General features: G+C 40.8%; 1 protein-coding gene across 15 annotated transcripts in view; it reads left to right on the forward strand.

The window, feature by feature from the left end:
- rbm47 (RNA binding motif protein 47) overlaps positions 1-15,699 on the forward strand; it is a 40,619-nt gene that overhangs the window by 8,275 nt on the left and 16,645 nt on the right. Inside the window, exon 1 of one of the 15 annotated variants that reach the window (XM_037761175.1) lies at positions 8,604-8,794. The exons of 13 other annotated variants lie outside the window; for them this stretch is intronic. The gene's annotated coding sequence lies outside the window, so the exon portion shown is untranslated. Of the gene's footprint in view, positions 1-8,603; positions 8,795-12,757; positions 12,836-15,699 lie in introns of those variants that run through there. One more of the 15 variants, XM_037761182.1, reaches the window with a different exon arrangement.

Here is a 15,699-nt window from a genome sequence, read left to right on the forward strand (position 1 = left end):
CACTGTACAGCGTGTACAAGCGTACTATTTCCACCCGGATGACGACAGAACCACACCAAATATCGTTTCCCGGCAGAAGAGAGCTGCTCGCGACTCAACACGGTTTAAGCTGTGCTCAACGACACATCACAGCGTGCATTGGAAATAATGTGTTTCAGAAGAGGCCAGTGTGGATACATCAGCTACATGTGGGCACGCTAGTATAGTTTTAAAAAGATGTGAAGCTATCCTTTATCTTGCTCGCACACAAGAACATGCTCAGAGCATCCAGTTGCCTGCTCTCAAACAGGCTCTTCTCTGCATACCTGTTGCTACACACAATGGACTAGTTGTCTGGACCGCAGGCCGAGGGGCAAGGTGTGTGTGTGTGTGTGTGTGTGTGTGTGTGAGCAGTGGGTGATTTGATTCTGGCAGGGAAGGCAAGCAAATGCAAGTGGTGTTGAGGGGTTTGTGTGTGTGTGGAAGCGAGTAGGTTTGGGGGACAAGAAACTACCGGTACAACCCTGCATCTCGTGATAAGATCCAAACACACACACACACACACACACACACACACACACACATGCACCTACTCTTCGCCCCCCGCCCCGCCAGAATGGAATGTTCCATGGGCCGAGACTGACTCTGTGAACCCATTCACAAAACTGACATGAAGTAGCCGGCACACACACACACACACACACACACACACACACACACACACACACACTTCACACATCTTCCCTCTCTCTCTTACATTCAAACACTCCCGTTTCCTCCCTCCTTTTTGTTTTGTGACTAGTTTCAGCAGGTGAACAGGTGGATTACACAGCGTTTTTAGTTTCCCAGCATGATTTTGTTTTTTGTCTCGTCATAAAACTCCTGTTTCAAGTGACACTGTTTAGCAATTTAGCTATTGTGTGTTAACGGGATCTGTATTTAGGGGGGCGTTAGCCGGAACTGGCCGACGCTGAATTCCACCAGCTTTTCTTTCAGCTCTTATCTGCCTGTTTTACTTTCCATTCTCACTTTCCTGGTCTCGGTGTCTCTGTTCTCTGTGTGTGTGTGTGCGCTAGAGAACAATTCGCCTTTCCAGGAAACAAGTGATGGTGAAATGTCTGTACATTTAGAACAGATGGGTGTTGATGAAGGTGACAATATCACTTGCAATAACATATAGTACAGTGACAATCACTTTGTTTAACACGCCTTTAGACCAGTGAAAATGAGGGATTTGGTTTTATCATTAAGTGGAATGCTTTGGATGAGAGCAGCTATTCTCAACCACTGGGCAGGTGGGCCTCAGAGCGCCACCTAGTGGGCTGCGGAGGTACTTCCAAATAGTTAGATTAACCTCTTCAAAATCGGACGGTCGCAATTCTGTCTTTCAGAGGTTGTAGCGGGCTCAGTTTAAAAGCTAGAGTGAAGATACTGGTATCATATGAAACTAGAAAAACCTGAGGAATCCATTGGCCCCATATCATGGTAGCTTGTCGGGAAAAAGCCTAAATAACGCTCCAAAGTAACGCTAAGTTTTGGCGAGGAAAAACAGGTATGGCCATTTTCAAAGGGGTCCCTTGACCTCTGACCTCATGATATATGAATGAAAATGGGTTTTATGGGTACCCACGAGTCTCCCCTTTACAGACATGTATGTCTCAGACACAGTATCTGCTCCGTAAGGAGTCTCAGCTCAGAGTAGCAGGAGTCATATTTCACACATGAGACCAGAGAGAGTTGACAGACAAGAAGATGCGAAGCGAGAAGCAAAAGCGCCTATTTGGCAATTTTTCGGATTTAAACCCAATATTATAAGTATCTATTTATACTATAAATATCATTAATGAGGCCATCGTCATGAGGAGGACGGAGCAGTCACATCCGGTGTGCGCTGCAGAGCAGGGTGGAAACCTGCAGCCCCGCAACAAAAGCTCTACCGGACAGGCCAGACACACAGACACCCGACAATAAAGATTTCAGAAAATTCAGTGGGCCTGAAGTTACTAAATGTTGACAACCCTTGAGTTGGGAGGACAAAGCATCTGAGATAGAGTTACAACCAGGAGCTTATTTATGTAGTTGTGCCCGTCATACATCTATTTGTTAGTAAAGCATTTCACTCAGCAGCTTTACTGGTGAAATATGGTTGTGTCTAGAAGGTACCCCCCAAGTTGCAAAACTCTGGAGAGATGCTTAAGGTTAGGCATTGACCTTGAATGGTTGAGGTTAGGATAGGTTGTCGGGCAGCGAGTCTTGCAAAAGTTTTTGCACTTTTTCGCAATTTGTGGGTTACCTTCTAGACACAACCGTAAAATATGACAATGCAGTGACGCCAGCTTTAAAAGGAAGTGCTTTAGGAAAAGCAAGAGCCATCATTTGATCAACCTGGTGAACTGGAAGCAAAACTGGTAATTTTAGTTCTGGGAATACCTTTCAAGGAACTAAAAGGTTCCTTCATCCCATTGTTATCTGCGTTTTTGAAGATTAGATTAGTGAGCTGACATATGAAAAAGCAATATGGCATGCGACAACAGCTGCTGGTGGTCACAGTGGTAAACACACTCTGCACATTTACTGCTGCATAGGATCTCTCTCTCTTTTTCTCTCTGAATGGACACTTAAAACAGACAGCGTAGGTAATAACTTCAATGTTCACCTCACTTTTCTTTTCCAAATATGTGATTTCTGTGTTATTGCTGATGTGTGAATTTAACGGTGTCAGACTGTTTGAACTGTTGAGTTTGTCTTTAAGGACTCCACGCAACCAAATGTCAAAACAAATGGACATTTCCTTTACTATCTGTCATCTCAGATGTGCTCAGATTTGAGCTCATTCTGTTCTATTATTTCAACTACATGCTGGTTGGACTCTATCACATGATAGTCAGTGTTGTTTCCCAGCGTTGGGAGAAGAGAGGACAGTCACACATGTTGACGTTACAATGGTTACTGGTTACTGACCAGATAATAAGTGGCTTCAGTGTGGTTAGAAGTCATGAGGATGACTCTGTTTGTCTTTCTATAGTGCTTTAGTCTTCTAACTCCTTCAAATCTTCTCTTCATATCTCTCTCTCTCCTTCCTCGTCTCCTTGACCTTGGCAGTGATTGTAGCACCTAAACACACAATGGCCCTGCGCTGCCATTGGTTAGTGACAAGCCACGTGACTGGAGTGTCAGCTGACCAAATTCTAGGCAAAAGGGGAAACATCTTTCATCAGGATGGAAGAAAAAAACTGTAGGACTTTAATGTCAGATCCTGTGTGTGTGTGTGTGTGTGTGTGTGTGTGTGTGTGTGTGTTTGTGCGTGTGTGTGTGTGTGTGTGTGTGTGTGTGTGTGGTGGGAGGCCAGAAAGGCTCTGGTTTTGTGCTGAGTCATTTTTGTTAATCATAAGTCGGACACTGGGATTGGTTGACGGTGGTTACAGGATGTGAGGTGACCCTCTGAATGAGGAAGTGTTACAACAGAACAGAGCCAGTGCAGACGTGCTGTCTGAGGATTTTTCGGCAGAACAGCAATTTTACACTCAACATCGGTCGGCTTACAGTAAATCCGTTTGTCACTTCTCATACACACACACTCATGTGACCTGTGAGTTGTGTGGACCCACGTACATGCGAGTGTGTGTGACACCCTGCGGTGTTTGCTCCCTCTGTTGGGACGTTGATGAGAGGGTCAGCTGAGGTTGAGGAGCCAGAAGAAACTGTTCAGTTTTTGAGACTTTACATTTCATGTGTTGTTTTCTATGAATGACATGAAAACATTATTCTTGTGTGATACTGACCCTAAAATATATCATGTTTTGTTTGACGTCAATAAGAAAGTGCTTGTAAAAATGCTTTAAAGAACGGAGCAAGGCATTCATTAATTGTATTAATTAGGATTGCAGCTAATGATTATTTTCATTGTCGATTAATCTGTTGATTGTTTTCTTGATAAATCGATTAGTTGTTTGGTCTATAAAATGTCGATCAATGTTTCCCAAAGCACAAGATGACGTCCTCAAATGTCTTGTTTTGTCCCCAACTCAAATATATGAAGTTTACTGTCATAGAGGAGTAAAGAAACCAGGAGATATTCACATTTAAAAAGCTGGAATCAGAGAAATTTAGACTTTCTTTTTTTAAAATTATTTAAACTGATTAATTGATAATCAAAATAGTTGGCGCCTATTTTAATAGTTTACCATTAATTGATTGATCATTGCAGCTCTAGTATATATTTATTCATTTTTATTTAGCTTTGCATGTTAGATTTAGTTGTAGTTGTGTCAAACTACATGAGCAGGTTTAGTTTCAATTTCTATTTTCTGGAACTGGATGAGCTTGTCTTTCATTTTGTGTCAGTTTTAGTTATAGTCAAAGAGCTGCACCAGATCGTCTTGGCCACTTGAGGCAACATCAGACAACAACCCTGCATTTACGTGCATTAAAAGACAAAACGATTTAAACATTTTCATATTGTTCTTTATGTTGTATTAGTTTTAGTCTTTTAGTCTCACTAATTTCTGATTTATGTTTCAGTTAACAAAAGGGTTTTTTAATCAACAGTATTAGTGTTTCTGAAGAAGAAAAATATATAAAAGTAAATGGGGATATTAAAAGGTTGGTAGAGACAGACAGACACAGACAAAGTTCATGGTCAAAACCACAGAAAAACACAACCTCACAGACGCTCATATTTGAAATGTTTCTGACTCTGATGAAGGTGTATATATACAGTACCTGCTTCCTGCTGGATTATTGTCTTGACAAACATGCATTTTGTTCTGCTGAATCCCTTCAGAGGTTTGCGGGGGTGAGACACACCTCAGGACATTCACGTTTCTGTAATGTTTATGTTTCCATTAACAGTTAGTAAAGACATATAAACAATATATACAATGCAGTTCCTCTCAACAATGGTATTGTTTCAGTGGTTCTGCAAACACCTGTTGCCCAGCGATGATTTAATGTTTCACTCAGTGCTTAAATCACACATCTTCTAAAAACGTAGTACTGCAGCCGTTTGTTTTAGTCGTGCAGGACACATTTCATCAGCCGTGTGTTGACGTTAAGGCAGCGAGTTTCAATGACCCACATCTTAATCATTTCTTAAACAGAATTATCAGTTTTAAAGGCTACTGATACCAAGTGGAAACTATATAGCGTATGAATGTGTGTGTGTGTGTGAGCGTGCATGTGTGAGTGTGTGACTGATACTGATATTAATATGGAAACCTTCGAAGAATAAACATTTTATAGCAATATGTATTCTTCTTCTTCTTGCACAAACAAATATGCGATGACGATAAGTCTGTGGAACAATTAATGCTAATTTTAAAGAAGTCAGTTACAGATAATATAAGAAAACAGTGAGTTTTAGAGATCCTTAAAATGTAAATTATTAAACTTTAATTGAGAAAAATCCCCCAAAAATACATAAATGTCAATAAAACATGCTGCAGTTTACTGCTCTGTAATATCTTTGTGTATACCTGCAAACATGCAAAAGCTATACTATACTATGATACTGATATCTGAATGTGTGTATCTGTTACTCTCAGTTTGGTTGGCAACTAGACGGCAGACACAAAGACAGCAGACTCCTGTTCAGACTTTAACGTCGACTCCGTCTGTCTCAGTGACCGTTGTAAAGCTGTTTGTGTGCAGCTTCTTGTGGTTGATGTGTAGGCTCATATCAGACCAGTCGGGCCAGTTCCCCCATGTCTCTCTGTCTCTGCCTATTAACACAAAGCTGATGGCTATCTTTACCGCTGTCTGACATCTTCAGTGCGTGACTCGTGACGTTATTACAGACGTAATGTTCTTATTAGCATAATCTCATTGTTGGTTTGTGTTTTTAACTTCCTTCCTGTTACAACATTCTCTTTGTTTTTGCAATTGTCTTCCCTTCCCACTTAAAGTCCAGGTATGGATCCACATGTCGAGGTACGTGTGTAAAGACTGTTAACTACAGTATATAGTGCTGAATTGTTGATTTAGACTGTTTTTTGTGTTCAGGATGTTTTGGGCGGGCCTGAAACTGCCTGAAGACATGGCTCGATGACGAACTGGAGCCAACCTTAGCACAACCCCTCCAGTAATACTATATAAGCTCATAGCATCAGTGGTTGTCCCACTCAATTGTGAGTTCCACTTACTTACCACTATCAGTGGTGTACTGGCCTTCTGGCATACCGGGACAAATCCCAGTGCTTACGTCATAGGCTCCTAATCCGTTGCTATTGTTGTAAAACGATGAATAAATTGTTTTGAGCTTCACAACCCCCTGCGAAATGACTCATTTCACTATCAGAATTTGATCGATCGATCCGTTGGCATTATAAGAGCCGCACGATTGAATCATTTTTATCCTCATTCAAGTTAGCGTAGGGCTAAACCGGATGTTAGCCGACTCAGCCGACGGAAGTCGGGTTAACAACCTGCAAAAGTAGCGCGCAGCAGTGAGATGGCCAACAAGAAGTGTTGTATATTTGTACAATTTTGTACATCACGTCTTTGTGGTAGACTATTTGTCCCGCCTCTCCTCCACTGTGATTGGACAGCTGGGTAAAAAGCGACTCTGACGAGCTCAGCGTTTTACCAAAAGTTTTTCAATTTTCGGCGACCTTAGAAAAAAATGCCAAATGTGCAGCGGTCGGTGCAGAATAGACGCTCACCGCCTCGTCACGCTGCTGCCATTTTTTACTTTAGCATAAATACACGGCGCTTCCATTGGAAAGCATTAAAAAAACACGCTGGCCTCAGGAAAAAAATTCTCTCGTTGACATGGCCCCTATTTCCGTATTGGGCTATACAAATAAACTTCATTTGACTAGATACTGTGTACACTGTATGTGTGTGTGTGTGTGTGTGTGTGTGTGCGCGTGTGCTGGTAATAAAGTAATCTTGGCTTCACGCTCTCCTCCACCTTTAAAGTAGGTTTATGGCTGTTGTACGGCCTTCACTCCAACCTCATTACACCCGGTTGGAGGAGAGAATACATTTCTCCATCTGTAAACTTTGAACTGGCTATCTACATATACTGTGTGTGTGTGTGTGTGTGTGTGTTTGTGTGTGTGTGTGTGTGTTGCCAAAAAAGGCGAGAATCAGTGATTGCATGTCCTTCATTAACAGAGTCATTGGTTAATGTGTCACTTGTACGATGGCTGCAACACACACACCAACACACACTTGTGCTGGAGTAGAACGACACCCCGTCTGATAAGAGTCTACAGGCCTTGTTCTCCCCTTAAGGGTTGTTTAAGGTTATGTACACTTCCACACATTGTCAACGCGCTCTCCTTCCTATTCTCTCTCCGTGTTTCTGGGAAATATGACTGGAATGTGACAGCTTTAGACCAGTTTGTATTCTCTTTATCTCCATTGTGTTTATCAGTGTGTCGCCAGCAACGTGACATTTAGTTCATGCCTAATGCCTGAAAAGAATAAAGCTTATTAGCACTTGTCATCATTATGGTGTCTGGTCCCGTTAACATCTGCATCAGTCAGAAGTAGCACACTGTGGCTAAAACCAGAGATGTGTAATGGACTTTGGACAAACTAGCCTGTTGTTTGAACTTGAGATTTAAATCAAGGAAACATTTGGCTACCATGCTGATAAAATACTACGATGATTACCAAACCAGTGATCATAGACGAACCTGTTATAATCAGACTTCAACGGGTATATCCTAAAATGCCTCAGGCAGAGATTAGTCTTCTCCTCTGATTTACAGTGTCGTTCTCTGCACTGTTTGAATTGTTTCGAGTTCTAATATGCCTGAAGATATAGAAAAAGTAAATATTTGGCTTACACACTCTGTAAGTCTGCAGACTTTGCCAGAGGGAATTTTCCACAATTCATAGCTTTGTGATGTTAAACACAGGATTAGCAGGGGTAGCCCAGAGGCGTTAAAAAACAACAAAAACAAGGACGGCACATGGATGTTCAGCCTTGGGTGAGCATTACGTGACCAGACATTATCAATCCATTTGACGAGGGTGCTTTCACCGTACGCATTGATTTTTCATTCAGAGATGCCTTTCCTTTTCCTGTCATGATATCAATGTGCACGCAGCATCAGCGGCTGTATCTAGCTGGAAAGCAGACGATCCGTGAGGCAAAGTAAGGGAGTAAAGTAAAAAACACAAAACAAAAATTCAACAAACGTTAATCTAACGTAGTTTTAAAATGTTTTTCCAGATGTTGTCATGTATGAAAAGACCCAAAATGAGCACTGTAAGCGGACTTCTTGATTACTATAAGCAAATTATTTTGACAGCGTTTGTATAGGGATGATTCTGTCCTAAGCTTTTTGATCCATATCAGCGGTTGATCACTGTAACTGTGATCACTATAAGCGGTTTCCACTGTATTGCTTTTCTGGGCTGGTCCATTTTATTTCTGTAAACACACTCTCAAACACAAGCTCATGACTTTTCCCTGATTGTTGTCAATCATCAGCTTTCGTCACGCCCTCTGCCCTTTTATCCCCTACCTTCCCTTTTGTCTTATTCCTTATCAGCTGAGAGAGATTGAAGAAACGGTGGGGGGTTACCTGTTACCTGAGTGGCCCCACCTCTCTCTCTCTCTCTTCTGGCCATTGAGAATGAGTAAACACTAAACTACCTTTGCTTACCTCCACACTCAAACACCCACACAGACGCAGGCAAGCGAGGAGGCTCTCTTGCTGCTGCAACTTCATAGAAGAGTGAATGGACAGAGAGAGAGAGAGTGAGTTTTAGACAAGTGTGATTGAGCAAAGCGACACACCAACATCTGCATCTCCTCGGCCTGCTCGTCGATAGATACGCTACTCAGTTTGGGATACAGGTACTGTGTTAATGTCGACCCTCAAGTGTGTTTCTGTCTTCTTGAAGGTCTCTGCACTGAAAACATCTCTTGTTTTAAGTCTCTTTTAAAAATTTGTCATCACTTTTTGTTGTCATTTAAACATTTAAAAGAAAAAAATCACATTTGATCGTCAAAAATCTTCTTTTTTCCTCAAAATGTTGCACATCTGGAACTGTTGGGTATCTTTATGATAGATGATATGATTGTAAAAAAGTACTTTTGTGTGACGTTATGATCGTCTCTATGACCAAACCTTACAGTTGTCTTATGGAGACATTTGATGGAGTTTGTCTATTTTCTCTCTCCTCATGGAGTTGCTAGACTTGTTTCGAAAATGATTGGAAACACGAAACAAAGGCACTTAAATCAATCGGTGATTATAAAATGGAGATCAAGATGTCCTTGCAGTGAAACCAGTGGAACCGGTGGAGTGGTGTGGCACTGTATGTGTGTATGTATATATGTGTGTGTGTGTGTGTGTGTTTAGGGTGGGAGATAAAAAAAGCTTCAGTGACTACATGGAGAGGCTGCTATTATTATAGACCGTTGACTTCCGGGTTCACAGTCATATAATAATTGGACTTTTACCCTGGTGAGGTGAGCTGTTTGTTGTGTGCGTGTGCGCATGTGTGACAGAGAGAGAGACAGAAAATCTGCTGCTAAATTTCATGAATTTAAGTTGCATTCAAGGCTAAACATGCAGTAAAACAATGCCAATATTTGCTGTTTTTTAATGCTTCAGTTCACTTTTTGTAAGAGATCTTCTCAGTTAGAATTAAAACAAAAGTGTGTATTGTCATGAAATGTCATTTTCAGTTGCGTTTTTGCGATTGTGCCATCGTAGGAGTGTGACACACGCTCTCTTAACTGTGTTTGCCGACAGGGAGGGCCGTTGTTTGATGATAAAAGTGTGCATGAAGGTTAGCTCTTTTGTAAGCTTGTGTTGTAAGTGAGAGAGTGAAGGATGTTGGAAAAACAAAAATGAGGTTATAAGCAAATATTTGGCTCTTTTATTGAGTGTCTCAAATATCACAGACTCTTAAATCTTGCCGGTTTCACCTCATACACACTCTCATAGGGGGCCACTAAAGCCTTTATCACGAGTGTGTGACACTGTCAACGTCAGTAGTAATTGTCTGAAACAATGTCTGCTGTGGCCTTGAACAGGCTAGCTGATTAGCCTGAGGAATGTGTTTGCCTAAGGAAGCAAAGCCCCTTTCAGCTAGCGCTAAAGCTAAAGCAGCTCTTATGATTAGTAATGACTGTGAAGCTGTGTGAGGGGACGTATGTGGCAATATTCGGTTGCCGTTGACCTTTCTATCCTGTCATGCTTTTATATTAAGACTGAATCCAAAGCCCTTCTGTTTGTATTTAAAGTTTGAATCAGTCATCATCATTAACGTTGATGCTGTTATTTGAGTTGAAAAGAAAAAAAGAGATGATGCAGGCTCTTCGTTACGTCGCTTAAAAATCTGTGTTTGAGTACAATTGTGGTGTTTTGAGTGGTGAAATGTGAAGGTCTTGAAAGCAGGGGGGCTCTCAGAGTAAATGAACTGGAATCATCCCTCCGTGGTGAAGTCGGGGTGGGCTGAAGGCGGTCACTTACGCGCTCCGTCTGACCTGAAATTCTTCAGGCCAGTTTCACTTTAAAGGGCTTTCTAGCTCCGAGGGAGGCCCGAACATTTGGTCCCCTCCTCTCTGTTCATTATAGCCTCTCTGGCAGCTTTCCATCTGGTCTTGCCCTCCTCGAACCCCCCCCCCCCCCAAACACTCTCTCCCTACTCTTTTCTGCATGTCTCCCCTCTCCTCACCCGTCTCCCTCTCCTCTCCACACCTTCCCCCTTCCCGCTGCTCTTCTTTGAGCTTGAGTGAACCAGAGGAATGAAGGTGACAGGTACATGGATGAGAGGAGAGAAGCAAGACTAGGTGGAAACTTAGTATATGGCTGGACCGTGCATGGTCAGCGTGATAAATGGTGGCCAAATTGTTACAGGGATAGTCAGCGGTAGCGTCTATAATGTGAATTCCTGGATATTAAATGTTCATCTGTAGTGGTCCCAGTGATATTTGTTTGTTGTGTACTGATGTAGTATATCGTATAGGGCTGCAACTAACAAATATTTCATTTTTGATTAATCTGTTGGTTATTTTATCCATTAATTGATTAGTTGTTTGGTTTATAAATTATCAGAAAATGGGGAAAAATGTCGATCAGTGTTTCCAAAAGCCCAAGATGACGTCCTCAAATGTCTTGTTTTGTCCACAACTCAAAGATATTCAGTTTACTGTCGTAGAGGAGTAAAGAAACCAGAAAATAATCACATTTAAGAAGCTGCAATCAGAGAATTTTTACTTTTTTTCTTAGATAATTACTCAAATGTATTAATTAATTGATTATCAAAATAGTTGGCGATTAATTTAATAGTTGACAACTAATCGATTAATCGTTGCAGCCCTAATATATGACATGGTTAAAGGAATACTTCACCCTCAAAATGACCATTTATATATCAATTACTCACCTCGTGTTACCTTGATTTCGTGAAGAAAACTTTGTTTTTCTCGCATGCCTCCACGGTGAATGGAGAATAAAAAAAACAGAGAAAAGTCTTGATGAATCGATAAAAACATCCGTTTAGAAACTCTCACACAACTCGTGCAGTAATATACAAGTTTCATTTATCGAGTCGTATACTCGGTACTTCCCAAACAAATTTATTTTCGCTAAAACTGTACTATTTAAAACACTTCAGCATAAACAACAGTACTCGCACAGACGAGTAATGCGCCTGTGCAAGCGTGAGACTGTTTATGCAGAAGTATTTTAAATACTGAAGTTTTAGTGAACATGCATGTGTTTGGGAAGTAGTGAGCATACGACTGTGAGAGCGTTGTGTGAGAGTCTGTAAACGGATGTTTTGAAATAGAAGAAGAAGAGAAGAAAGGCACTTTATTGATCCCAGAGGGGAAATAAAATGTTTTCACTCTGTTATTTACATAGTACATAGTACACACAGGCCCGAAACACACACACATGCACAAACAGGACCTGCAGTAAATACATGCAATAATGGAGAGATGTCAGAGCGATGTCTCCCCTGTTCCCTCCGGCCGCGGTCGGGAGGCTAAGGCAGGAAAAGCCAACACTAGGATCAGCATTGATTCATGGAGAGACCTTCGTCTGGTCAGCTAACATTACTGCCAAGCAGGTGAAATATAGAGTGATATTGTGGTTTTGGCTGACGTGTGTCGCCTCACTGTTTTGAGCGATGCTCGCTCACATTCAGTTAGCGCGTGCACACGGGCGAGCGAGAGCAACAGGACGCTGACTTTCGTTGACTTAACGGCCACAGGTGTCGCTGTTACAACCAATCCCCGTTCTTACAAACAGTCCCTTTAAACAATAATAAAATTAGTTGTCAGTTGTAGGGATGGTTCGCTAGTCACGGATCGGGTCGTGTATGAATTGTTCGGTTTATTTGAAATAAATCAGGCCGATTGCGTACTTTTTTCATGTAGAGTTAGAAATCAAGGCCTATTGAAGGAGGCTGGGACACGGGCGGACAGGTACGGGGTTTAACACACGCGCAGTGTAACCAAAGCTGCGTTGCTATTGGCTCAATTTCGGCGAGTGCAGACCAGATCGTCGTATCGTATTGTAAATTTGTGAGCCTGGTTTGACAGCTCAGGGCTTTATATATATATATATATATATATATATATATATATATATATATACTTTTTCTTTTTTTTCTTTCTTTTCCTCATAACAAAAAATGAAATAAAATGAAATATGGGTAAAACAAAATGGAGAAAACAAATAAGAAATACATTTAATTAATGAAAAAAAAATAGATTAAAAAAAATAAATAAAAAAAAATAGATAAAAAAAAATAGATAGAAAAAAATCAACAAATCTGCAGCATCTGTAGACCAGATGTTACTGCGCATGTGTTGATGAAGTGTGAACCAGCCCCCTTCACTGATGAAGAGTGCGGCTGTCACTCAGATAAGGAAATGGTGAGTAGACACGATAAAGTCCAGTTAGAGGATCCACCAGCATCGTTTCTCTCTGCTGTATGGGAGCATTACTGATTTAGTGTTACCTATGAAAATGACGGGAAAAAAAGTGGTGGATAAAACGGTGACTGTGTGTAAGCAGCACTGAGCAACACGTGTGTGGTTGATCAACAGCATCACTTCTGGTAGGAAGGACCCAACTCCTCTACATGCAGACTCACCCAAAATGAACCCATACTAATAATAATAATACAATAAACGGATCAAAAATGATGCCGAAATAACTACATTATGATGTTGATTAGTAAAAAGTCTGAATTCATGCTTTGTTGGGTCTGTCCGCAACACAATAAGCAAACAACTTTTAAAATGCTTGTTTTCTGAACGGAGTTCGGATCGATCAACGCCAGGCTATGCAGCTGCTCCATCAACACTAAACAAAACGTCATCTAGGCATACATTAGGGCAGCGAGGTTGTTGTAAACGGATAAAAAAAGTGTGCCGAAATAACGACATAATGATGTTGATTAGTAAAAAGTCTGAATATATGCTTTGTCGGGTCTGTCCGCAACACAACAAGCAAACAACTTTTAAAATACTTGTTTTCTGAACGTAGTTCGGATCGATCAGTGCCAGACTGTGCAGCTGCTCCATCAACACTCCATCTAGGAATAAATACAGCAACGTCAGTGATGACAGCGGAAATATCTATGTATATATTGTTACACACCACTTATATGATGAATGCTTTTGATACACATGCTTTAATAAAAAACTGAAATACTTTTTTTTTTTTTTTTACTTAGTTTGTATTGCAGTTTCAGCAACTTATACAATCATCACATTCTTTCCTACTGTATTTTCATTTTACACTGAAATACTTTTAACCTTGCAGACTGTATGTCATGCTAATACCTTTTCACCTTGTATAAAATGTATAATGTACTGACTAGTAAATGTTACCATTTACTATTACTGAATGTCATTTGCTTCATTATAAGTTGTCTTTCAATCAAACATTAAGATATAAGTAGAAAAAACTGTTTCACAAAACATTATAGACATGACCTCTGACTATTCAATTTATGTTGATGGCCTTAGTTTATAATTACATCATATTTATATTAAAATAAGAAAACTGCATTTTTTGTTTGCACTAATTACTGTAGAAGAGCTTTTCTTTCAATTAAGATTTGACAATGAAGAAGAGTTTATGTTCCTTATGTAAGCCATACTTTTGTTAAGGCAAACATTTGTTAACTTATTTTTGCCAAATAAATGAAAAGCATGTTGCAATCAGAACATGATCTCCTCGCTGTAACATAAATGTACCGAACCGAACTGAAAATCGTGACCCCAAAACCGTGATATGAACCGAAAACCGTGACTTTTGTGAACCGTTCCGCCCCTAATTCAAAGACAACAGCTCCTCACAAAACAGTTACGAAGCGACAGAAAACAGACGTGTTGAGGCACCGTGATAACGCAGCTTCCCTCAAGGTGACTTGAATGCTTCATCCTGCTCCAACCGGTCTGAGTCAGCACGCTGACAGTTGAACTAGGTGAACCACATTGTGAGGACATCATGTGTCCTGAAGGGTCAGCTACAGTTCTCACTTCTCTTCTGTCAAGTTCGTTGTTTCGCTCCGTTGGGGTCTTTTACTGCAGCAGATAATGCACGTGTGCAATACATTTCCTTTGTGTTGCTTGTTTGTAAACAGCAAACAACTCTTCTTCATAACTCCTGCTTCACATTTTCAAGGATATGAATCATGTCAGTAACTATCTGAAACAATAAAGCAGTTGCAGATACCAAAAATCACAGCAGGAAGCTTTTTTTCTTTCTTTTTTTTAAAGCAGTTTATCAGTTTGTGCACTTGTCTTGAGAGGAACTGCTGCAGGAAAACAGCGTGGGGCTAAACACTGTGGTGTACTCCTCCAGGTCGTATCGCGCTGCAGAAATGAACAGCAGGACCTCTGGTCTTGTGACACGCTACTCATTTACTTATAGGGATGACTTGTAATAAAAGCAGGCAGTCGTACGGGCTCTCCGGCCAAGATACTGATTACCAGCACGGCTTTATTGCTGACTTTATTCCTGCTTTTTCACAGTTTTTGTCTATGTGGCAGATTCCAGTGTGTGTCTGTGTGACCCTGGCCTCTTATCAGAGATAACCAACAAAGCCTAATAAGCAGCACCCTCTAATGTGATTACTTATGATTTAGTTGTAGTTAAGTAAACGTGTTTCAGCTTAAACCCAATGTCAGTGGCAGGGTTATTGCGTTAAATGTAAAAGTCGGTAAAGTTTGATTTCCAATCTGCCAGCATGAACAAAAATCAATCATGAGCAATAATGTGTCTTTTTAACGTATTGTTGTTTTCTGTCTTTTTGATGGGATTCTCAGTCTCAGTGTTATAGTTAATTTAACTTCTTTTTAATATTTAAATTTAAAACCACAAAGAAACCCTCAAATCAAGGCCTGATTTAACCTGAAGTGCGTGTGGCGTGAGGTTTTATGGTGTGTTTGTGTTGCCGGACAAATGATTTAGTGAACACGTACAATGATTAAGAGGCGAGAGACGGTAAATGTCCTTCCTCCGTTTCGCGGGTTTACCGGTGGGGTTCAACGGTTAACTGCTGACCTGACGGACTGTGCGGTCACCAGAACAGCTGAAACCATCTGATGCGTGTCTGCGTCCTGATTGGCTCTCACTAATGACCGACAGTTAATCTTTGATTTAGATTGACCCCCTTCGGCTTTAGAGGAAGACCTGATGTTACTGATCTGTGATCCTGCTCCCAAATGACGCAAAATACCACGAAACACACACACACACACACCTTCACATACATATTTTTACA

The sequence above is a fragment of the Sebastes umbrosus genome, chromosome 3 (assembly GCF_015220745.1).
Source record: "Sebastes umbrosus isolate fSebUmb1 chromosome 3, fSebUmb1.pri, whole genome shotgun sequence".
Lineage (NCBI taxonomy): Eukaryota > Metazoa > Chordata > Actinopteri > Perciformes > Sebastidae > Sebastes > Sebastes umbrosus.